Source organism: Cygnus olor, chromosome 1 (genome assembly GCF_009769625.2).
Source record: "Cygnus olor isolate bCygOlo1 chromosome 1, bCygOlo1.pri.v2, whole genome shotgun sequence".
Taxonomy (NCBI): domain Eukaryota; kingdom Metazoa; phylum Chordata; class Aves; order Anseriformes; family Anatidae; genus Cygnus; species Cygnus olor.
Window position 1 is genome coordinate 41,332,238 of NC_049169.1, and position 26,042 is coordinate 41,358,279.

At 37.8% G+C, this 26,042-nt stretch overlaps 1 long non-coding RNA gene across 2 annotated transcripts in view; it reads left to right on the plus strand.

Moving 5' to 3' along the window:
- LOC121068597 overlaps positions 1–26,042 on the plus strand; it is a 104,977-nt gene that overhangs the window by 13,008 nt on the left and 65,927 nt on the right. For both annotated transcript variants that reach the window (XR_005818979.1, XR_005818984.1), the window contains exon 2: positions 4,665–4,739. This is a non-coding gene — a long non-coding RNA (uncharacterized LOC121068597). The remainder of the gene's footprint in view (positions 1–4,664; positions 4,740–26,042) is intronic.

Here is a 26,042-nt window from a genome sequence, read left to right on the forward strand (position 1 = left end):
ATGCCTTTCTATGTAGAGATAAGACAAGAACCTCCTGGAAAAGGGAGGGAAGTAATAAAAAAAAAAAAAATAGAGAAGAAAATCCAGCAAAAGCAAATATGGGAATGGGCATGTTCTAAGTCTTGAAATATGGTGGTTCATGAATTGTTTGTTTCTTTTTTAGCCAGGACATGGAAAAGCCAGGAAAAAAAGGCAGGCCTCATATATGGGACTGACTTAGTGTGAGATTTCACTGCTTGTTTTGTGACTCTACAGTACATACATATTCCCAGGGTCAAATGCATGTGTGCTGTTGTTTAGATAGTGGTCTTGGAGTGAAGAGTTGCTAGTTACTGTTCATCACTGGGGGGAGAGTGCTACTGCTCAGCCATCCGCCCCCCACTGCTACCCTATATCCACTCCTGCAGATTGCCAGCCCATATGTAAGCACGAAAACTATAAGAATAGCCTGTGCCTGGCTTTCTGCCATCAGGGGACTGGTTGTCTCTGTGGTGTTTTTTTGTCACTTGAATTCTACCAGTTTATGATCCTTTTCTTTTTTTCTTCTTCTTTTTCCTCCCCCTCCTGTGTGTATGTGGTTTGGAAATATCTAGTGGACATGAAAATTAGCATGCATTGTAAGCTTGGTAATCTTTTGTAGATTTAACTGCCCTGGAAAATAAGACAAAAGAATAAATGTAAATGGCTTGGCTTGTCTGCCTGCTTAATTCAGCCTTTGTGAACTGTCTTGAAGGCTGTATACATGTAGGGGGAACTGCAGATTGATAGCAAAGAGCATGGACCTGTTAAAACTGGCAATGAACGCTGGGACAATATATTAACTCTAAAGTCCTCCAGTCCTAGTTAAATCATGCACTGGCAAAGGAATAAGTCTGTTAAAGAGTCATGGGCATATAGCTACTTTTTCTTTTGTTTGTTCTCTTGCCTCTGGTGGGGCTGCAGGGAAGAAGACCTGTTTGCCTTGTCCTGGCTGTGGAAAGAGGATGGAGGTTTGTTCCCAGAGGGGGAATGTGAATGTGTGGGAGGATGAAAACAAACAAACAACAACAACAACAAAAACACACCAACAAACAAACAACACTTAAGACTTAAAGCCCTTTTGGTTTTCTTTGGGGTGTTGAGAGTAAGACAAATAGGTCATGCACAGCCAGGGACCCATCAGACAGACTCCTTATTTTGGAGAGCTGACGGTGTGCAGTTTGCATGTTCCACCCAGTTCAAGTCAGTCCCGAAACATTTGCAAATGGTGGTGACATTAGTAACTATAGGTATCGTGCTGTCAGTGGACAGTCAATTGAAATCATATTTTGATATTGCTGCTGTATACATTCTTTCTCTAAAAAGTCACTAAAAAAATGCATCAGGAAGCAACCTTTATTTATTTATTTATTTGTTTGTTTATTTGTTTATTTGTTTATTTATTTATTTATTTATTTTGTCCTGGTATGGATTTCCTGCTTTTTATTTATTTTTTTCTTCTGCTATAACTGAGGTTTGTCTAAACAGGAAAAATATAAAATGTGTTTGAGGGTTCAGATTAGAAATCTGCGTGTGTAAAGGGAGCTAAACTGAGGTGGGAAAAGACAAAATAGTTAATTACATTTGAGATTTTGGTAGTGGTGGGAGACTCTAGAAAGTTTTTACCTGTGGTCTCTTGTTTGCATGTCTGCAGTACATGAGGAAAAGAAAATGGAAATGGAGAAAAATATTCCATAGGCATTTTTTTCTCCCCTATTCTCAAAAGCCTGATTAATTTCTAATACAGTAGTGTCAGCCATGTTAAATATGCTCCACGTGTCTCACTTGTCTGTTATGTCTCCTGATGTTCAAAGGAGAATTGGTAACTCAGTCATATATTTTTTTTTTTTACTCAAAATATTCATTGAAAGGAAGTTCAAAAATATGAATGCTAGTCATGAATTCATTATTATCAGATTATTCTCCTGTGAATTCTGTTTACGGTACTGACAGCACAGAATAACATTACTGCCCTTCTTAAGCAGCACCATATTATTGTTATTATTGTTGTTGTTGTTGCCTGGTGTATTAAATTGTGATGTTCATTACAGATATGATGAGGTGTAGATTAAAGGTAAAAATCTCTGGAGTTGAGCTGCCAATAATCATGCTGAGGGTTTCAATTATAGAACAATTCCTCCAATTATTCTGCTTAATTTTTGGAAGCAAAGGTCAGAGGAATAAATTTTCTGTGTGTGAACAAACACTGGGGAAATTGTTGAGGACTGAACTATTGCCAAATGAGGTGACAGTCTGTTCTGTCAAATTAGATACTTGCAGGTCACAGTGATGACAAATCTCTGTGCAGTTTTAGTAGCACTGATGCTAGTAGTTAGAAATTTTAATGGAGAAAATGCTCGCTGGGAATTTGTCTGCCCAAGTAAAGCCACTGAGAGATCCACTGGCTTTGCTGTGAGCACTGGTAGATTCACATAAACACTGGGTGTTTATGTGAATTTCATCTGTTTTGTTGGGATAGGAAGAACTGGAGTAGTGAATGTTACAGATACAGATGTATGGAAGCTCCTGCAGCTCCTTTGCTGTCTCCAGTGCAAGACTGCAGCAGGAGTGGTTGGTCAGCTTTCTGCCCTGCTTTACTCATCCTTGATTTAGGAATAAAAATATTTTCCCACTAGAAAGATAGGGAGGGTTGCTTGATGCTTTTAGTATTTTGAGCACCTCTGAGGAATGGCTACGATATATGAATAGAAAAGGTTATTACTAAATTTTAGTATTTTAATCACAGGGCCATGGGAAATGAGTTCTTTGGGTATTTAGTGGCCCTCCTAGGCTTCTGCTTCACTTGAATGTTAAATAATCTGGGAGGTGTTGTACTTGCTACTTGTAATTTCCAGAGTCATTAACCACACAAATGCAATGTGTAGAGTGCCATGATGACAGGAGACTCTCTCGGTGCTCTCTTTAGATGGTACTGCCATGCAGCTCCTCGGGAGCTGGTGGCTGCCACAGTGCACGAATGTGTCTGAGCCTGAAGCAAGCAGGCTGGGGACCCTCAGAGGTCCTCGAAACACAACTGGGCAGGAGCTGAGCAGCGTGGTCTGACTTTGACATTAGCAATTGGACTAAATGGCCTCCGGAGGTCTCTACAATCTCAGGCTTTTTATAATCCTATGGTTTGGCCTAGAACATGCTTTCCCCACTCATCCCTGCCCTATCTTTCTATATATTTCTTACCATCTTTTCTTTGCAAGAAAAGTATGCACATCAAAGCCCATAGACTTCAAGTAAATGTATAACTCTTAGTCGTCTCAATTAGTTTTTCAATGAATGCTGTCTCAGCACTGTGAAAGGATATACAGAGATGTTTTTAATGGCTAATGGAATACAGCTGAGTGAATATATGTGATATTATATAAAGACTGATACTTGGGAAAATGGAAAAGGATAGGAAAGATAAAAGACATCCACTTTTTCAAAAGAAAAGCTATAATAGTGGACTGCTAAGAGGAGACCTTTGGGTGGGAAATGAAGAACAGTTTTATTCCTGTGTATAAATAGAATTCAGAGCTCTCAGACACAGTAAAATAAAATAAAAATAATAATAATAATTAAAAAAAAGGCAAAGATTTGTCACTTGGATGTAAAGGAAGCAGGGGAGATTTATGTCCCCATATTAAAAAATCTCATATATAAGCCAGCCAACTATTTTAGTCTTGTCAAATGAGAAGGGAATAATTATTCATTCTGGTTGATGTTCTATAAAGGAATGCCTCTGATAGAAAATGAAAAGCTTTGCCTTTTTTGCCTTTGTAAAAATCTGGTTCCTTTCTTTATGATGACGATGAAAAAAAGCCTTCTTTTACAGAGCCAAAAAAAAGTCACTGTAATTCATTTTAACTTCCTAACAGGAAAAAAAAAAGTAAAAAAAAAAAAAGAAGAAAAAAGAAAAAAAAATAGAGAATAAGAATTTCAAGTGAAAACTTACTTTAGAGTAAAAAGATTAAATTATTTGGGACATACTAGAGATCACCAACAAGTTGGGATGGAGATCTTTAAACCATTACTAATTCCTGTGAGAATTATTCAAATGTGAATCCATTTACGCATACCTAAAATGAAAAACAGGATCTTTCATAAGATTCTCAGAAGACTTTTTCCCCATTTAGCTCATTTGAGCAGTCAGACTAAGAACTGCATGATACCCATTTGCATTAAGTGGGAAAGCAGATCACCAGAAAAAGATGATTTGGGAAAATGTGGGAAACATCTGCTTTAGTTTTATGAAATATTATTTCATTCAACTTATCAATTTAATTTAGAATCATTTTATCTAACCTCATTGGCTTTATTTCTTTCTAGAAACACCTACTGTGAATGAGACTAGGCAATCGGTGTCCCAGATTTTGAGTCACTGAATGTGTCTGGGTTGGGTGTTTTTGCTGTCAGAACTAATTTATTTTTGAATCCATGCACCTGAACAGTACTAAACAGTACTAAAGATACTGGCAGGCCAAAAACACAAATTCTTAACATTATGAGAGGAAATTTTCCAGTCTTTCTGTAGTCATGGAGGACATGGAAGGAGGCTAATGACAAAGATGATGTGTAAGCATGCTCCAGAATGCTTAAGTTTGTCAAGAGAAATGAAATAAAGAATAAAAATATTTTCTTTTTTTTTGTTTCAGTGTATGTTATCTCCAAATTACAGCTGTGACAGAAGCCTTGACTGATTAATTTCAACTCTTATGTATTTTGAAGAGGTAGGTAATGGTAGAGAGGTAGGTCATACCCATAAGACTGGAGTTTTAGATATGAGTTTGCTTAAAAATTGGTCTCTGGATAGCTGATGGCATGTTATGGCTGGCTGGAGAGTAGGCTTCAGGTCTTAGAGCTGATCCTAACCTGATATCCACATCCCTGAAAGGTGGCTGGTCCCAGAAGCAGAGGTGATAACTATACTTTAACCAGGTGCTCCAAAATAGCTGCAGGTGGGGCTGAGGCTGGAGTCTGAACTACCTCATGAGAGACCAGGAAGGGGACCTTTAATTTGAGAGATTAATGCTTCCCAGTCCCAAAATGTTAATGACATCTTGTCAACCCTTGAGTTTTTCTTGCTGGTCATTTCACATTTCAATTCTGTTATGTTTGTTTGAAGGAGAGGGTTGCATATATTAAGCATAGGAGCATATTGGTCTCTCTGAAAAAAAAAGATTTTAATGTTTATGGGTTCTTCTGTTATTATTGAGATTTCTCCACCTTCATATTATCGAAACACAATTTTCAAATACTTTCAGGAATTTCACACAATTTCTCTGTGATTGTGTCTGACGAGTTCTAGCTGATTTTCTTAGCAAATTATTTGTGTAGCTCATTATGACTTTGTATCATGTAAGAGGCTTCTTAGAAATGAGACTGCTCATTAACAAAGAAGTTTTTTTTTTTTCCTTCTGCTTATTCTTTTATAATTTCAATATGTGTGAAAATGGATATTTTTCAAGGTTACCCATAGATCAGACTTTTCTTTAACATATTTCCTTTCCTCCTTGAGGTGGTAATATACACTATGCATGCAAGACAGAAATTAACTATTACTGCAAGTCATCAGAACAATATATGTTCCAAGTATTACTGATCCCTCATGACACTGGCTTAGTTTAGATTGTATTTCTTCTGTACTACTTGAATTTGGGCCTTGCTGTGAAAGTGAAATCTATGAATTGGAAAATAAATAGCCTTTAAACTGTTTATAAATAGAAGGCATCAAAAAAGTTGGTAATAGCTGTATTTAATACTTAATATGTATTAAAATATCCTTATGTGTGAGGTTATCTGTGTTTTATTGGCCAAAGTCCATTGCAACCTCATTCATACAAGAAAACTTAATGAAGAAATTTGAAGAAGAAAGAATTTGAATTAAAAAGTACTGAACTCTTCTACTGTGTGAAATACATGATTATTATAGTTAAATGTGCACATATAACCTCTTTCTTTGACTGTTGCCACTTTGAAAGTTCTACAGTAGCGGAAAGAATCATAGCTATAGTTCAGTGTCAGAGTTCACTTTAATATTCTGCTAATAGTTGACATGGCTTTAGATATATATATTTTAAAGCTATATTTTATTTCTTGTAATCACTAAAAAAAGTTGAATTCAAATAGATAGAAGCTTTTACCTAGGGGGAGTGAGTTATGCAGGTAACATCTGAGCCTAACATTTATGAAATGTCTTTTCTGTCTTGTGCTTCACTTGAGAAGTCATTTGCTGTCATTTTCATGGCTGTTGTGATCACTGTTATCGAAAGTATTTCAACATTCTCAGTCTTCAAAATGTTTCCATGAATCTGACAGTTAGTATCCAAATAAAGTCATTACCTAAAGAAGCAGAGAAGAGAATTTGCTGCTATTATTACTTTTGAAGAGAAGACTTATTTTTAAACTGCTCAGCCTGCTATTATATGCATGCTGATTTTACCTTGTTATTAAAATATCACAACAGAGATCAAATTCAGCTGTGATGAGGAACACACCATCTGTATGTAATTCTATTGCTTCAAAGTATGATATGGTAAGAGTCACGTGGGGGAAAAAAATCAGTCTCAATAGGAACTTATTCAGACTGTATAAAGACCAGGAAGGGCTTAAATATTCATTTTCTTCATTTTTGTGTCACTAAGAAAGATAATTCAAATACAAGTATTTGGGCCAAGTTTTCAGATGCATTTAAAATGTACTAAACGCAAGTGTTTTGGGATGATACCTCACCCTACATGGGGCAAAGAGGGATTTGTTCAACTTTCACACAGCATGGGGTGGCTGAAGGCAGCTCTAACTTACGCTAGTAATAGCAGACCATCAGGACTTTCGTATGTGCATGGAGTTAAGATAGCTTTGTGTCCCATATTAGTTTCTAGAGTATGAAAAGGGACAGAATAAAAGGCCACGTCTCAGTCCTGTCTCCAGGCTGTGTTACACAGATTGTGTCTCACTGAGCTCCGCCAAAATGCATGGAAGTTACCTAGGTTGTCATTTTATAACCCAGGAAATGATCATCTACTTCAGAATGGGGTGTGGATGTGAGAGAGGGTAGGAGATAAGGGGGGGTGATGAAGTTGTAATTCCCAGTTGCTGTTCCAAGTGGCATAGGAATAGCTGTAGTAATATAATAAGCAAAGCAATATAATACACCATCTTCTGTGTCACTGGGTATTGTACTACCTTATTTTCTTTGCTTGCTAGCAGTAATGCAAAATCATAGAAACTTGATTAAGGTACATGGCTGTTTAGTACCTTTTTAGTCATAAAGTGGGAGGACTTTGTTTTTAACTGAAGACATAGCAGATATACCAATAATGAAACACGGTTGCCTTAGCCTTCAGAAATTGCATTTGTGTGTGGGTAAAATACGCATTGCTAAGTCAAATATTCCCACACTCTTCCTCGTGGCATGTGCATGTGTAAATGTCCTAGTGAACTGGGAAGAATGGAAGGATCCTTATAGTAGGAAAAACTTTGCTCTAGCTCTTCTTCATGAAGTCTGTAGAAAGAGTCCAACTTTCCTGGGTTTTAAAAGATGGATGAAAAATGCAGCTAATGGGAAGCAAAGGTATTGAATTTTCCTTTTCAAACTTAACTCAGACTGATTAAGCATTTCCATGCTCTAATTTTCTTCAGAGAGCAGTAACTTTTGTCACACTCCTTCCCTCTTCTGCCTACTGAAAATCTGGTTTTGATGGCTTTTTTTTTTTTTCCTTGCAAGTCTGATGATGCAACATATCCCCACTTTATCTGAGGGGTGACTCTGCTCTGTTTAGATGAAATGGCCTTATTCAAGTTGTTATGCAGGAGAAAGTAATTACACGAACACAGAAAGGCTGAGGTCAGAAGGGAGCTCTGGGCATCAGCCCCCCTCCCCCCCCCCCTTTTTTTTTTGGGTGGTTCTCCAGGGACCCAGGATTTGGACTTGATGATCCTTGTGGGTGCCTTCTAACTCCGATATTCTGATTTGGTCCAAACCCCTGCCAAGCAGGGTCCCCTAGAGCACATTGCACAGGATCACATCCAGGTGGGTTTTGAATATCTCCAGAGAAGGAGACTCCACAGCCTCTCTGGGCAACCTGTGCCAGAGCTCTGTCACCCTCACAGTAAAGAAATTTTTCTTTATATTCAGATGTACTTTCCTGTGTTTCAGTTTGTGCCTATTGCTTCTTGTCCTATCACCAGGCACCACCAAAACCAGTCCAGCCCCATCATCTTGACACCCTCCCTTCAGATATTTATAGACATTGATAAGATCCCCTCTCAAAATTCTCTTTTCTAAGCTAAATAGGCCCATCTCTCTCAGCCTCTCCTTGTATTAGGGATGCTCCAGTCCCTTATCATTTTTGTAGCTTTATATCATCTAGATTCTCCCCAGTAGTTCCATGCCTCTTTTGTGCCGGGGAGCCCAGCACTCCAGGTGTGGCCTCACCAGGGCTAATGTTTGCATAAACTGTATATTTTTTTCTCTAGAAAAAAAATATGGTTTAAGACTAGATTTGGATCTGCTGGTTCTAACTTTGTTGAGGAAGAGTATAGTCATTCCTTCTATGTGATACCAGAGATAGAATTAAGGGGACTGAAGGTGCTGTTTATTGTCTGAAAATGCATTTTGTGCTTTCATGTAATAAAGCTAGGAGCGAATGAATTCCTTCATTGTCAGAAATATGGCACTTCATACAGTGGATACAAAACCTACTATTATCTTCCTAGTTGAGTAATTCAGGCCTGAAAACGTTGTGGACTGCTGGCTGGATATCTATTTCAAGTGTATGTTTGCGCTGCTTTAAAATGCGGAGATTTCACATCTCTGAGATGAAGGATGAGGTGGGGCAGGTTGAATGCTTGTCTATATTGGGCTAGCACAGGCTGGGCAATCATGATCTAGTTTGTCAACAAGCTGTTGAGCTATTTCCAGATATCGTTATCTGAAAAAAGCAGAAAGAGAGTACAAAAGCCAGAAAAACGTAGCTGTCCTTTTTGACTATACTTTTCATTGCTCTGAATAATACATTCCTAGAGAAAGCAGGGAGGACGAAGGGGAGGGCAAAAGGTGTGCTTTCTCTTTGCTGTCATTAGTAGGTCAGCACCAGGCAGGTGGGTGAGGAAAGCTCTCAGCCTCAGAATAAGAAATGTCTGACATTGTTGTCAGCACTTGTGTTTCTTAAGCAGAGAATAGACATACTTGTGTGAGACCTTCTGGTTCATCAGAGTCCCAGCCTTTGCTGGCCCAGGGCTGAGAGCACTGAGTCCTTTCGTTCCCTGGGCAACGTCATAGCTGGTGCTCAGTATGAGCCTGAGCCTTAGCAGACTTTGTCTGTTGCCAGAGGTAAAATTAGACGGTTTCATGGGCCATGTGTGTGATCTCATTCATCTGCAAGACACTGAGCTATTTGCAGATATTGTACCTGGAAAGAATTGGGAAGGGGGAGTGCATTTGCTGGTTGAAAATACGTGCTCATTCTTGACCTTCTCTGCATGCGGCTTTTTAAGTCACTACTCAACAGACTGATTTTCCATAGGGTTTTCTTATGCTGTAAATTAATTACAGGGAGAAGGAGGGGAAGCACCAAATTTCAGCAAATGATTTAATGAATATTGCTGGGCAGCTCTGTGAATAAGACAGTGCTTGAAAGTTCCTGTTTCTTACCCGAGGGATCTTAGTGAGCCTTTCCCTTCTTTTCTTGTTGAGGCCTGGATATTTCTTTTTGCTTTCTGGAAAAGTCACAATCAAGAACATGTGATACTGTAACTGAGTTTCTAGTAACAGCTTCACATTTGACTTACAAACATGTTCGTGGGAGGAGGGATAGCAGCTGTGAAGAGGCCAGTCCTGGAAAATGATCCACTGTGATTAACCAAACTTTGTGTGTTGACTAGCAAATGTTCCTATCACCTGAAGTCCAGGGTGCGTTAGGAACAAATGATAAATATTAAATGATGGACAAAAAATACCTGATTGGGCCTGACAACAGATTTGTTAAATAACTTTCCTTGTAAAGATTTTGCTTGTGCTATTAGACTTTTTATTATTATTATTATTATTTTTTTTAAGTATACATATAAAATACAGTGGTAAATTTGGGAAAGTGGCAATTCTTTAACCTCCTCTTCCAGTGTGTTACTTGCATGAGGAAGGCTAGCAAAAACAGTAAAAAAAAAAAAAGAAAAAAGAGTGTGAGAGAAATAAATACATCATCTTTCCTTTGATCCTGGAAAGGGGAACTATCTCATCTCAAACTTCTGGGGCATCTTCACCAGATGGATTTTCCTTTTTCAGGCTGATGGCCTGGCTCTTACAAGGGCTTTGTCTAGATCTTCCTCCAGATTTCTCTAAGCAGTTTCACAGCAGGTTTAGAGTTTCTTTAAAGTTTGGCTTAAGATAACCCCTGGAGCTGTTGATTAGATGTTGGATTTTACTCTAGTTTAAGATTTTACCCACAAAAGAACCCACTCAGTAGTATTAAGAAAGGTAAAATTGCTTTTCACCAGTATGCTTAATTTTTCTTTCACATAAAAGTATCTGATAAGTTCTGAAATAGATAATATGACTGGGGAAAAACAAAACAAAACAAAACCACCAAACTAGTCTGTGAACAAAACTATAAGATATATCCTCAGGCACTCAAAGCAGCACTCAAAACGTGAGAATGTGGGGGGAGCTGAGCTGTGTCAGCTTATGGCACGGTACCCTCCACGTAAAAGACAGAAAGACAGTATTGCCTGCATTAACTATGCAGTGTGAAAATGCTTGCCAGGTTTTTGCACAATATTCCAGTTTATGAGAATTTAGTGGCAGTTTGCTTTATAGCTACTTAAGATGAGGTGAAATAGTGTATTTGGCAGCCAATTAAGGAAGGTACTGTGAGAGCAGCAACAGCTTGAATGGTGCAGAAGTTATAGTCAGTGTTGTTTGTTTGTAGTCTTTTAAGTTGAAAGCTTCTGTTCTTAAAGAAGTACAGGAAAAGGCTAATGATGTTGAGCAACATAGCCAGATGTAACTGCAAGCATTCTGAGAGTCCTGAAAAGCTGATTTTGTTCTCATAGTGCATACACGTGTCCTTTTTTTTCACTCCACAGTATGATTGCGATCTTATCTTTGCATACAATATCATATTATTTTGGCTATCATATTATTAACTGTGGTGCTTTTCTTGAAAGTGACAATAATGGGTATGAGGGGCACTTGATCTTTATTTAAGATAATATAATTGGAATACCGGAGTCTACTTAAAATGACTGAAGCCCTATCTATCAGGAAGCATCTAAACTGATGGTTCTTAGAGGCTGTTTCACTAAACCAGGTTGTACAAATTACACGATTTTCATGTTTTGTTTCATCTTGTACATAGAATTCACATGCATTTAAGTGGAATCTCCACTCAAGAACATTAGATAGAAATATGCAGAATTTTCAGGGACAAAAGAAGATGCCTGAGTGAGCAAAATCTGCAGTATTTGTGGATGACCTTATCCAAAGTAAACAGAGACTTTACCACTTTCAACTTCTCTTTGTTTTCAGAGTTGACTCAGGCTGCAAATTCTGTTTGAACTGAGGCTTTAGGGCTTTTCTTAAATGCAATACTTTGAATGATTTTTAGAAATTAGTTAAATTGTTGAGAAGCTAGTCAAAAATCAAATGCTTACATTTGACCCTACTACTTTTTATATCGTTTCTCCTACCATAAAAAGAAAAAAAAAAGAAAGAGAGAAATTTAGTAAGAAATAATGCCCTTAAGTACCTTAGCAGAATTAAGATAAGCTTTGTTTTCCTTTTATTCTGCTTAGTACTTTTTTCAAAAGCACACAGTAACATGCTTATTTACAATATATTGAGGGTGGAAGGGAAGGAAATTAATGGGATAATCTTCCAACCACTTGCACCTTGCTTGGACTCCTTTTATTTCAAAGTGGGAAAGCAAAAGGGGTTTTGTTGAGTCTAAATTGAATTATATGCATAATGCCTATTTATCCTGAAACCAATTACTGTATGTGCAAAGTTCCCAAGTAATTATTAACAGTAGAGCAATATTTGGATAACTATGTCAAAGCAGATTTCAGGAAGTTTGCCTGAGCATTGCCTGTTTGCCCTGGTTCCCTCCTGCATAAAATTTTGCTATTTATTCATTGGCATGGTAGGAGTATTTGTGGAGCTGCACTGTAAATGATCTCAGTGGAAAGAAGCTGGGTAAAAAAATGTGGCACAAAATGTCCCCATTTTCATCTATTTGAACAAAATTGCATCAACAAAACACATCAACTTGCATTAACAAAACACATCAGCTTAAACAAGAAGGATAGAAGTGTCTCCATTCTTATTACTGTACATTGATTCTGACTTCAATGTCAGTGGGAGTATATAGTAAAACTGTCAAATGTAGTTCCATAAAATCAGCTGTTTTAATGAGCTGCTATGTTAATTTAAAACATATTCACCATGACAAAGACATGCCATGTAATTGTTGAATCTCCTTTGTGTTTCTTATAATTGAAGATTTAATTATAATTTTGAAATTATAATATAATTAGCATAATTTATTTGAGAAATCCATATTACTACCCTTAATTACATTATTTTTAACAATACTGCACATTAAAGATAACCTGATAAGGGCTCTCATGCTTCTATTCCTTGGTGCTTGCCCTCTAGACATCTGATGGTAATCCTTACATTTGAGGAAAAATCTATCATTTCTATCATAAGATTATGGAAATGTATGTAGTCTTGCAAATTAATCCCATTAACCTCTCTTACCCCAATGGCTTTGGTTATTCCCGGCTTTTTGCGTGAAACTTTAAAAAGCATAAAACTAACACTAGTGCATGTTTAAATACTTGCAATCTATTCCACTTTCAGTGTGATGTTTGTATCACTGCAGATGTTCTGAAATAACGCAATCCAAGGTATGATGTGTTTGGGGTGTGTGTGTGGGAGGAGGATTGCTCATTTTCAAAGCTTTGTCTTTGAGGAAATATCTTTTCAGTGGTATAAACTTTTGATTGAGCTGGATGTCACAAACCTTAAAATGAACCAGTTGCATACCCTTGCCTCTCTATATCACAAAGGTGGTACCCATGAGCTATCATCCTAAATGTGGGATCTGGCACAGGAGTGCCCTGGCATATCCTGCCTGTGGCTCTTGTCCCTAAAGGTGGATAGTCTTCTGCCATCTAATTAAAGCTATTGGTGCCAGGGAAGAAAAAAGTGGAGCTCTTCTGATATATGAAAGGAATCCATGTATAAAATCTTTATCGCAATTAAATAAAGAAATTCTTCTGTGTCTTGTTTAGCTGCTCTCTGTGCTCTCTGTCCTCTCTCTTTGCATCTTTTCCATTCAAAGAGAAGCTACATTTGGGGCAGCAAAAGGGGTGGGGTGGGGTGGGGGAGGTGGAGTCAGTGAAGCCTAGATGAACACATCACATTGTCTTGAGAGTTTAATAAATTTGACTGTGGTAAGATTCAGACTGTCTGTCTTTGGTGATACTGGCAGTCTAATCCAAATGTAGTTGTTTGTGTTATAAAAATGGTTCCACCCTTAAAAATGGCTGGTAATTTTACCTGAAAGTCAGTAACTTAAAAGCTCCACTCCTTCTTTGTATTCCCATAAAGTACAATAGGCTTTTCTATTTTTGTGTTCTGCTACAGATGGAGGTTCATCAGGGCGCAACAGGGAGATAATATAGATTAACATATACTATATGTTACTATGCTATATATGCATACAACCAATTGGAACAAATCAATTCTATTTCTGTTTTATGTATTTTTGTCCACTTTGTAATTATCATTGTTTTTCTTTGTTATACCACACAAAGTGACAGCTCAAAAGACTCATCTAAAGCCTAAGCATTAAACATGAATTAAATGTAAAAAAAGACTTGAAATACATTTGAGGAAAATAAGATTAGAGGCAAAACATGAAAAGAACAAGGTTTATTGGGCAGAAAAGGAACTGGTAATTCTATGCACTAGAGAGAGAATGAGGTGAAAAGTACAAAGGAAGAGGTAATGGGTGTGTAGAAAATGGTGTGCTTAGGTTGGGAACGATTGAGGTTGTATGCAGAAGTGGCAAATAAGGGATTAGATGGTGAAATAAGCTAGTTACTGGATCAAATGGGGAGGAATCTGGTTCAGTACAAAGGGGTGAAAATCTAGGCTTCTTGGGAAAGGATTAGTATTGAAAAGTGATAATTGTAGTTGAAAAGGAAGACAATAAGGCTTGCACAAGAGGGAAAAAGAAGGATAAAACTGAATCTGAAAAAGCAAAGTTTTAAAAAAGGATTTAGTGAAGCAGAAGTCTGCCGTGTAATAGAAGCCTCTCATTTAATGCAGGAGGGGATGATGATAACACAAATGAATAATCAATTTAGCTTCAGCTTTCTTCACATAGCGTGTGCCTCAGAATCATTGCTCGAGGACAGAGGCAGGGAGGTCACGGTTGTGATTACATGAAGTGGATTTGGAGCACTTACCATTTTCAGCTGCCAGGTATGCTCCGAGGGGTAAACTTTCAAACCCACAACCGCAAGATGCACATACAAAAGCTAGGGTTTGTTTGGATGATAATAGATTTGGAATGCACCTCTCTGCTACTGCGTTTGCATCCCTAAGTCTGTCAAGAGACCTCCCATTCCTCCCCAGAGATATTTATTTCTTTATTTTTATATGTATCTGGATTGCAGTAGGGAATTTTTATATAGGCAGTGTGAATTTTTGTTCCTTTTGTTCCACTCTGGTGCAAGAATAATTTTAGTTGCTAATAATAGTAGAGTTTGGAGCAATTTGGGTACTTTTTATGTGGAATTCACTGGAACAATAATGAACAGAGTTAGTCCAACACTAGTAAAATGTCTTTAAATCATTGCGTGATTGATTGGAGTTATCATTGCATGAATTATTCATGAAATATTTTTCAGACATAGATTAATGCAAAATGTATTCACTCTTTATTTGAAGCAATATGGAAAATTAATAAATAATTGTAATTTATTAATCTCTGTGTGGATAGGCATTGTTCACAATGATTATTGCCTAAGATATGAAAAAGAGTAAGTCTGATATTGTGATCTGAACTGAAAATGTCTGCTTATGCTGCAGAGTTGATATTTTCCAAGAGAGAAATCACTGAGTTGCTTTAGAATGTTGCTTTAGAAATGTTCTGTAACATTTTTTACTCCAGTGTCCGAAGCTGAGGATTCTGTTGGTTCAATGCGTCTGTCGGCCAGTCTTACTCCTGTGCAAGATCATGGAGCAAGTCCTTCTGGAAACTATGCTAAGGCACACAGAGAACAAAGAAGTGATTGGTGACAGCCAACATGGCTTCACTAAGGGCAAATTGTGTCTGACAAATCTGGTAGCCTTCTACAATGGGGTTGCAGCATTGGTGGATAGGGGAAGAGCAAGTGTTGTTGTCTAACTGGAATTGTGCAAAGCATTTGACACTGTCCTGCATGACATCCTTGTCTCTAAATTGGAGAGACATGAATCTGATAGATGGACAACTTGGTAAGGGTAAGGAATTGGCTAAATGGTTGCACTCAAAGAGCTGTGGTCGATGGCAAAATATCCAGGTGGAGTTCAGTGGCCAGTGGTGTTCCTCAGGGTTCGGTATTGGGACCAGCACTATTTAACATCTTTAGTGGCATGGACAGCAAGTTTGCAGATGATATCAAGCTGAGTTGTGTGGTTGACATGCTGAAGGGAAAGAATACAGTAAAGAGGGACCTTGATAAGCTTGAGAGGTGGGCCTATGTGGACCTCAAGCAGTTCAACAAGGCCAAGTGCAAGGTCCTGCATTTGAGTCAGGGCAATCCCAAGCACAAATACAGGCTGGACTTGAGAGCAGCCCTGCAGAGGACTTGGGGGCTCTGGTAGACGAAAAACTCCACATGAGCCAGCAGTGTGCTCGTGCAGCCCAGAAAGCCAAACTGGGCTGCATCTTAAGAAGTGTGGCCAGCAGGTCGAGGGAGGTGATTCTCCTCATCTAGTCTACTCTCGTGAGACCCCATTTGGAGTGCTGCATTCAGCTCTGGGGTGTAAAAACATAAGAAAGACATGGACCTGTTAGAGCTAGTCTAGAGGAGAGCCATGAAGATGATCAAAGGGCTGGAGCACCTGTCCTATAATGAGAGGCTGAGAAAGTTGAGGTTGTTCATCTTGGAGAAGAAGAGGCTCTGGGGAGACCTTATAGTGACTTTCCAGTATCTAAAGGGTACCTACAGAAAAGATGGGGAGAGACTCTTAATCAGGGAAGGTGGTGACAGAACAAGGGACAACAGCTTTAAACTAAAAGAGGGTAGGTTCCGATTAGATATTCGGAAGAGATTCTTTACTATGAGAGTGGTGAGGCACTGGAACAGGTTGCCCAGAGAAGCTGTGGATGCTCTATCCCTGGAAATGTTCAAAGCCAGGTTGGATGGGGTTTTGGGCAGGCTAATCTACTGGGAGGTGTCCCTGCCATTGGCAGGGAGTTGGCACTAGACAATCTTTAAGGTCCCTTCCAACCCAAACCATTCTATAACTAAGATTTTATTTTATTTTATTTTATTTTATTTTATTTTATTTTATTTTATTTTATTTGTATTGTGAGGATAAGGGCAGGACTAATAAAGTTTCTAATAGGAAAACTTAGAAACTAAAGTTTCTAATAGCAAATACCATCTTCTGATGTTTGTCTCAGGAAAAATGCATTTGTTTCAGGAGGATAGTTTCCCGAACAGTTTCTAGATTTCTTTTCACTGCCTAAGGACTGAATTCTTATGATTTCTACATTTTATTTAAATTGTGCCCTTGCCAATAGAGTCTGAAACTGTGGGACTGAAATGAACTGTGCCCATGTGTCTGGGCTGGATCAAGGCTGGAAATATATCTCAAAGGTCTGTGCTAGTCATCACAAGTTACTGCTTTTAATCCCAAATGTGGTGGCCCTTTCTGTAGGGCTTCCATACAGTAAGCCAAACTAGTGGACCTGACCTGGCCTTTCAGTCTTGAGTTATATGAATCTGTCCAATGTGAAGCAAGGGCATAGGATAGACTATCAAATTATTATTACTCGATAGAAGAATGTAGTCTTTATCTCTTAACAATCAGTTTCTATAATTATTAGAGGGATCAACTCTCATTGCTCAAATTCTTATTATGCTACAGTGCAGTGAAAGGCCAAGATCTGGGGATACTCCACCATTCTACTTTGTAGACCTCTTCCTCATGAAGGTAGAGAAGAAACTAAATACTTTGACATTTAATGCTCAGTGTTTCTCTTGTAAACTTCTGCTAAAATTTGGACTTTGTCCACTGATCAAAAACAATGAAATGTTATAGATGTTCAGAGAAAAGGATGTCTGTTTTTTTAAATGATAATGATATCTTTTTTTTTTTTTTTTAATTTATTTCTCAAGAAACTTCCTTAGGAGATCATTGCCTTATCGAGGAATTTCTGTAAAACTGTCATGATTTAATAAGTACCTGTAAGTCATTTACATCATATACTTAAGCATCAAATAATAAGTCAGGGGACTAAAAACTGTTTGATGTAGAAAATCATGTGTTTCTGACATTTTAAGTCTAACTGCTAGGCTGAAAAAGTGTCTGAAATAACTTTTCAGGTTTCTTAAAATGTCACATTTGTAACCAATATCCTTAATTCATAATGTAAATCTGAATTTCTTAAATAATAAAATAAACTACCCCTCCCCCACTCCCCAAAGGGAGGGTCATTTACTCACTTAGGAGTGATTTCTGTTAATTGAATAGGACATGAAAGGTCTTAAGAAGTCTTGTTGGGCAGGCTTATTCAGAAATAAGTATAATATTATCACAGAAGTTTTCATGTCATTGTCAGAAAGGTGAAGAACATATCAAGGGTTACTTGAAATGAGGGGGCAGACAATCTTTGGCTTTATCAAAACAAGATGTGAAGCTTAAAAAATATATGCCAAGGAACTGATTAGGAACAGCTAATGCTGTTCTGGTCAGAAGAACTGTAAAATCTCTGTCTCCTGTACTTTGGACTAATCTTTTTCTTTTCCAAACCTCTGTTGTGAGTGGAATTGATGTAAGAGGATTTATCCACAAATATGTTAGTTTTCTTTGAAAGGTAGTTAACAATATATTTTTCTCTAATGATATATTTTTCTCTACTCCCCTGGACTGAAGATCCAGACCCTTCAGGGAGATGCTACCTTTGCCCATCTCAGCTACAGAATGGGCCTTGATATTTTTTTTTTTCACCAGAAGTGTGATACTGAGCTCAGCAAGAGACAGACATTTCCTCTCTACTGTACAAGATGTCTCGCACAATCTCTTTAGAAGTTGGCATGGACTTCTGTGGATCATTATATTCAGGCTTATTTTTTCTCCTGGCATTATTATGTTTTTGGCAGCGGCATCATTCCTACTTCCACTACCAGACAGTTACAGAGCACTGCAAAAACTTCAGAAAAATCTGAGGCACTAAATAATCCATTGACTGATCAGTGACAAATGACATTACCCACTTGCTTTCCCTCTGTTGGGAAGAGTTATGATGCCTGATGTGGGGTAAAGGAAAGTACCTCAACCCATGATAACAAGCCTGTTTTCAAAATAAAAGATAATTGGAAAGAAATGTGAATGGGCAGAACAAACATGATCTGGATGCAGTTATATATAGTGAATAAATTTCAACTTCATTTGTGACTTAATGACTCACTGGACTGCATACCAACTTCAAATTTTAAAGCAATGCAGATGTTTCAGGGACACGGGATTCCATTTCTTAAGTTTCATGTAAACTATGGAAGATCAATTAAGCAGAAAATTTTCTGTAATGAAAAAAATATGCTCCGGGATCAGTGTCTTTCAAATACAAAAATCTTCCTTTTGCACACTTGATTGCAAAATCTCTGTGAAAGATCTTAACAGAGAATTACAATAAAGTTTAGTTCTCCATTTTGTGCAGTGGAAATAGTAATGGGCCAATTATTGGTACAGGTGACTGTGGTAACAGACAATTCATCCATGTAATTTTTTGTTACTTTTGATTTCAATTCAAAGACAAATACAGACTTACTATATTTTTAAATATTCTCTTTAATATTGCAAGAGAGATAATACATGTTTATCTATCACAGAACAGATGCCCACCATTAAAATTTTACAAAAAGGTTTACTCACCACATAAACAACCCAGACATTTTAATTAAATGAATAGTAATCTATGATATCAAAGTTTGAAGCTAAATGAAAAAAAAAAAATGGATTCAGCAGCTACAGGTTATTATGTCTGTACTGAGTGGTGTATTGTACAATGTCTTATCTTTAAATAAGCAGGAACTCTCCTTAAATTCAATTACTAAATGTGCATGCAGTCTGCAAATTCAAGGATTTAAAATTTGTTTGGCTTTTCTACCTCTCCCCCCTTTTTGTTTTTCATATTTCTTATTTGAGGATTACAGAATTTGTGAACTCTTCATTGTGGAATTTGGTCTCTTCTGCTTTTATGGTAAAACACAATTTGTACTGGTTCAATGACCACAGGTTCATTAAAACACTCTTGATGCATAAATTTGAGTTCTTGTCACTAGTGTTACTGTTGGAGGGGTAGCAAAGTACTGGAGGCTTAACCTGAGACCACCTTATACAGTTCCTTGCAGCAGCAAAGAATTTCTCATGTCTTCACTGAGTGGTGTGTTGATTCCATGTTAATCAGACAATACTTACCCTTTTTTCTTCCAAGCTCCATTATAGTACTGCTATGTGCTTTAGTTTAGAATACACTATTTACAAAGTTCTAAATCTTTTGGATTATCTTGATGTTTAATTGTAACCTGTGATGAGAGTGAAGGGAAAACAAAAGATTATCTAGCACTTTGAAAGATTATTAAAGTAAAATTTCTGACCTGAAAATTTCCAACTGTACTCTGGAAACATATACGAGTGTTTATATGTCACTAGCATAAGATAAAGGTCCACCTGTTGAATCCAAGCTGGTTCTGAGATTTCTTTTTTTTTTTTTTTTTTCCAAATATTTGAATTTTAAAGAACTCAGGGCTTTACTGTGGGCCTAAATTCACACTTAAAACTAATAGCTGATAATTGTAGAATACTAATTGCCTATGCGGAATTTCAATGAGTATTGGTTGGATAGCTTGATGGTCCCACCTCTATTTGCCCAGGTGCTTGAGAGTTTCCGTAACTAACTGAATAACTTGCTGAAGAAAAAATTATAATTTATCTTCCTTCTGCATATCGAATTATCAGCTTTTCATGAACCACTTTCTTATAGAAAAGTTTGGGATTTTGCTTGACAGAGGAGCTGAGGAAGGAATGATGTGGCCTGTATCTTTAGTGCTTTTGCAGAAGGAAGTAAGAGCAGGTGACTTGCGGCAGACAACAAAACATGATTGCCCAATCCAATGTGTCTGTTTTAAGTGCTGTGAGATGCACAAATGTCTTCAGGTGTATCTACAAGAACACATTATTGCATGTTTTTCTTTTAGTAAGTCACAGCTACCAAGGTGACATATATTTGCAGAAATCAAACACTTTCTGTGCTCTGTCTGTAATTTGCATTAGAAATGTCTGCCTGTTTTTCAGTCTTTTGGGGCTGGGTGGCTAGTTTTTTTGTTTGTTTGTTTGTTTTGTTTGTTTTTTAAATCTATAATTCATTTTTCAGATTACATGGCATTTCTTTCCAGTAATTAAAAGTTAGGCTTCTTAACATACCCATTTTAAACACTTGTTGGGGGTGGGGGTGGGGGTGGAACACAAACAAGAAATCAGCAGATATTTCTGTCAGCATGTGATTAACTTGGTTTACATGGAATTACAAATCTTTATGTAGCAACCGTTTAGTCCACATATTGTAAGCTAAACCCATGTGACTAAAATCTTTGTCTGAATCTCTGTTTTTGATCACAGAATTTATACAGGTTCCTATACGGTCAAAGTAAACAAATGTTCTGATCTACTAGTTTTGTGGGATTTGCCAGTCTTAACAGATACCCTTGAATAACTTGTACTATAAAGGCTATATTGTTATTTAGTTCCTCATGGTAATGAAATGATAAAGCTGAACTGGCATTGGGTACACATAGGTTAGCTTTGTAGCCTGTATTTGGCTGAATGACTAACCACAAGAAAAGTAAGTAAACAAAATTAAAAGCAGGGATAGTTTGATTTAAAGAAAACAGAACAACAAAACTCACACACACAAAAAAATAAAACACCACCCCAACCTCCTGCAACTTAAGATTTGTTCTAGTTTCGATGCAGTTAATCAGCATATGAATGTAAATGATCTGAAACACTTCCTTCTGGGGAGATGTTTATATTAGGAACGAATGCTGTTTTTTCATTTATTTCTCATTCCATTATTCTTATGTTTCTAATTTAAATGATTCACATGTTGAATATCAGAAGGATCAGTTCCTTTAAAAAAGAAAAAAAATTTTTTTTTTTAATTTTGGTCACTTGAGGTATTAATTTGGTATTACAGTGCAGCATTTCAAAAGCAAAAATTTCATTAGTTATAAGCACCAAGCTGTCACAGCAAGGTGTGACTTTACTGTGATCTCATTAATAGGATAGAAATTAGGCCCCAACAAAATGAACTAAATTAATTCCCATTGCTCCTCTGGACTACTGGGGAAGAAGTGTGTCTGCTTCCTTGCAGCCACAGAGAAAACGAAAAGCCAATTCCAGCAGGACAGCACTTTTCATGATGCTGCACAACAGGAAAAAAAAATAAAATAAAAAAGAGCTCAAAGCTGGAAACTTCAATCTAGGTCTTACTCTGTTGGACACAAACAAACAAGCAAGAGGCTAAAAAAGGGCACAAAGAAATGAAAGACAAAGTGGTAGTGGATGTGGGGGCCAGCAGGCTCTCCATGGACTGCTGGAGGATATCACAGAATCATAAAATCATTCAGGTTGGAAAAGACCTCTAAAATAATCTAGTACAACCTTTAACCTTTAACCTAGTACTGACAAGTCCACCACTAAACCATGCTAATATGTTCTACATCTACATGTTTCTTGAAGACCTCCAGGGGTGAAACAGAACTGAAGAGATCCCACTGTCACTGCCCACTTGGCTTGCAGAAAGTCTTTCAAGGGAAATCATCACCTGTAATTCTCTACAATTCTCTACTCCCACTGTCAGGCATACTTCAGTAATGACCCTTTTCATTTTGCCGCAGCAGGCCCGTTGATGGCTGGTGGTGGCACCAAGGGGGAGAAGCCAATTTGCCAATGAGGTGTGTTGTCCTGTTGCGTATCTTCCCCACGCAAGTAGCAGCAGCTGGTGGTCAGGCCTCTCCTCCACTCTATGGACCATCTGCATCTCCTGTTCCTCTGAAGCTGGCTCTGTTAAAACAACAGCAAAAGAATAGGGCTTGGCAAGCCAACATGGCTGGGCATGGGGCACAATGCAAGGCAGGCCAAGTAGCTCAGTGCAGGCGGGGAATGAGGTCCTGGCTGAGGAAGCGTCACTGGCAGCAGCTCCCCAGGGAAAGCCTGGCCCTGATGCCTTCTCTCCTTGCCTCCAGCCATTCCTGGGGCTTGATGGGACTGACACTGCTGCTGTGGTCCTGCTTAGAGGCAGCGGGCCCAGGCTGCCGGGTGATTGTGCCCGGCTTGGCCCTGAGCCATGTCCCTGCTCTTGCTGTCGTGGAGTGCATTTGGCTTGTATTTCGCCAGGTAGCGATAGAGATGGGAGAGATGGCAGATTTGGAACTTCTTTGTTAATGACACGATGGCAATATAGTGTATATCTATAGCTTAATTTCTCCTTCTGGCAAATTATTCATCTTTCTTATGTGGAGAAACTCCAAGACAGTCATAACAGTGCTATCCCCAGGAAAATGTGACGGTCAGCCTGCCATCGGTGGAAATGACTCTGTTGCCTAATGGCAGCAGGAATTATTTTCTCTTCAGTTTTACAACTCATACTTTTTATCTTACCTTCTAACCCACTACTGTAATCTTAAGTAAAATAGATTATTTGCAACCTTTGAATGGATGGATCGTGAAACCATGTTGCAGACTGTTAATCAGCTGGCTTATGTACTGTATGTACCTTATTTATCCAAGTCCTTTTTTTTTTTATTTTTTATTTTTTTGTATTTATTTCTGGATATTTAAAAACTGAGGGTCATTTTAGACTTTGACACAGAAATAAGTGCTTGCTGTTCTTTTAGGTACTGTTTGTTGCAGTTGAGTGCTTTCGTACACGCTCTTTCGTGATAGCAAATGCAAGGAAATTTGAGGTAGTTATTCTGCCCAATCAAACATTTTTATTATTTGAGATTTTTATAAGTGCCATCTCTGTTTCTGAGCTGTTGCATCTGCTCTGGAGTTCAAGTGGTACAATAATTATGGAAACCATTTCTTCTCACTTAATTCAGAATGGATCTGCATCTGAAACAGAGGGAATCCAGTAAAATTTAATTTTTATTCTTGTTGCTTGTGGACAGTAACACTAAAAGGGAAGAAAATTAGCTGCTGTAAAGAGGTATGGTAAGAGGAAAAGTAGCCCTTCCCAGTAATGTACTGTTGTTAAACAAGAACATATTTAGTGACTCGCTTTGTTAAAATTACGTGACTACAAAAAAAATCTTTGAGAATTGAACATTTTGTTCCTTCTCTTTAGGTGCCTCCCATATTATAAAATACAAGAGCTATATTGTTAGTCTCTAGCTTTAGGAAGTATTTTTCTAAGCAACCTGTGAGGGCCTATGGAATTGTTTTTAAATTTAGAGTTGTCTTGGATTTGGGTAAATACAATATTTAAGCATCTGTTTCTTTTACTCTTTTTTTTTTTTTTTCTTTTCTTTTTTTTTTTTGAGTTTATTTTGGGGACTATGGCCATAATTTAAAAAAGGACGCTATGAGGTCAGAAGATTTTATGAAACAAGCCATTGATGGAAACCGTTTAAAATGAAGCAGCTTTTGTGTAGGCAGCACTAGGGGTGGATTTTGGCATAGAAGAGGCACCCATAGCAGCTGCAAAGATATGTGTCTTCCATTTTGCTTTCTTTTGCTGTCTTGGAGCATCTCTCCGTAAAGGCATGTCAGTTGGCAATGATCAGGTACTGGCACTTATAAGATTCATGGATTTTTGATAATGAGAGCTTAAAAAATGTCTAGCTTTAGTTCCTGCCTTCTGTAAAAAGCAATCTTAATGAGAAGTTGTTAAACTATATATTCTCCCATGTTCTTTATTCTCTTTGTTAGCAATAGAAATATGTATTTGTTGAAATCAGATTGTGATTGTGAAAGAGTAACATCGTCTACCACTAGTGTCAGTCATGCAACTAATGACGGTTGAATGGACATCTTCTAAATATCTTGCATTTGTGTTTTGAGAGGTGAACTGGCTTGTATCAAGCACTGGTTACAGTGTAGATATGTGGTTGTTATTTGAGACACAGGGCTACTCAAGTACTTCAACTTTGGAGTGCTTATCTTAAAAATAAAATAAAAGAAAAATGTTTTAATGTCACTCTTTGCATACTCATGTACAAGACCTTTCTTTGGGGGTTGGAATGCGGTTAAATTTTACAATCTGTTCAACTTTCTACCCTTGCCTGACCTTTCTTTCTGAGTCTCTCCATTGGTGTTTGTTACTGTGAAAACCGTTTTCTTCTTTCATATAGTTCTCACAAAGAGCCTTGGTGGGGTTAAGTCTATACTTGCCAAGATTAATCTGTATGATTTACTTGGTTGCTCTATTTTTAGATCACTTCCTGCTCTGTGGGAGATGCAACAAGCAGAACCCTCATTTCTATGCAGAATCAGAAATTCTGTGGCATTTCCAGTGCATATGCTCCAAGTCAGGCAGAACAGGGAATTGTACCTTTGCCTACTATATTAAAACTGAAAGTTGTGCTCAGCAGGACATGCATATGATTTCCTTATTTCCCCAGCCACCTTTGAACATAGGTGTTGGGTGAATATAGCCTGCTTCAGAGTCTGCGAAGTGTGGAGGCTTAGCTGTGTTCTGAGCACTTTCTTCAGAGCTGAGGCTATCTTAAAGAGGTGTGTTAGGTTTTTTTTTTTTTTTTTTTTTTTTTTTTTTTAAATCCTGGAAAGCAGCAGAAATTATCTGAATGTGGGAGGCCTTGCAAATGTTGATGGGAAAACTGAAAAGCTCTGGGGACTTGAGCAGTAACAGGGCAGGATCTGCACAAAAATTTGTATGATGTGTTGAGTCTGATTAGGTACTTGTAGGTCTTTGCAAATCTAGATCTACTTGTAAATGAGTGTCTTTAAGTAGCATGTGGTGATGAATACGAGCATTGATAAGATCCCTGTACGTTGAGTGGATTTCACCATGACTCTTATTGGATACTGCTAAAATTTTCAGGAAAGGGACTTTGCTCTTTGTTAAGCAGCATTTAGCACAGGAATTGTGGTCTTGGCTAGAGTTTCATGGCAATACCACAGAATAAGTTTTGAATAATAACTCTCAACCAGAGAAGCGTTGTACTAGATGCTTTCCAGACCACTGCAGAAAATGAAATCCCAGAATGAGGCAGAGAAATATTGGTGTTTCCAGAAAGAGACATTTCTTGTCAATGCCATTGAGAACTGCAGACTGACAGCTCCTTTGAATCAAGTTATATAGATGCAGTTTTAACTTTTATTAATGGGAGTTCCTTGTGCCTGGGCGCTTGCAAAACTGTTGAACATCAAGTTATTTTCTGGTTCTTGCTGTGGCCAATTAAATGAATAGCCACTTGGGCTTCCAAAGCATTCATCAGTCAATCTCTGAGCTATAGGAAGGCATTTTGAAAGGGCTCAAATAACTGGGGGAACTAATATTCATCGTAGTGAAACATCCTTCATATCACAAATAGTTCACAAATCTGGGCACAGGCTTGATCTGCTGGAGATGTAGTTTCAGTTTTCTTGGCCAGTGTTGTCCTAAGGGAATGATGCAAATCCAGATTCAGAATTCTAAAATGGGACTCTGCTTCACTATTACTACTTATTGTGGTAGGAATTACTGGAACCTGTAAGTGTATGCTTTTTGAGTCTTTTGAGT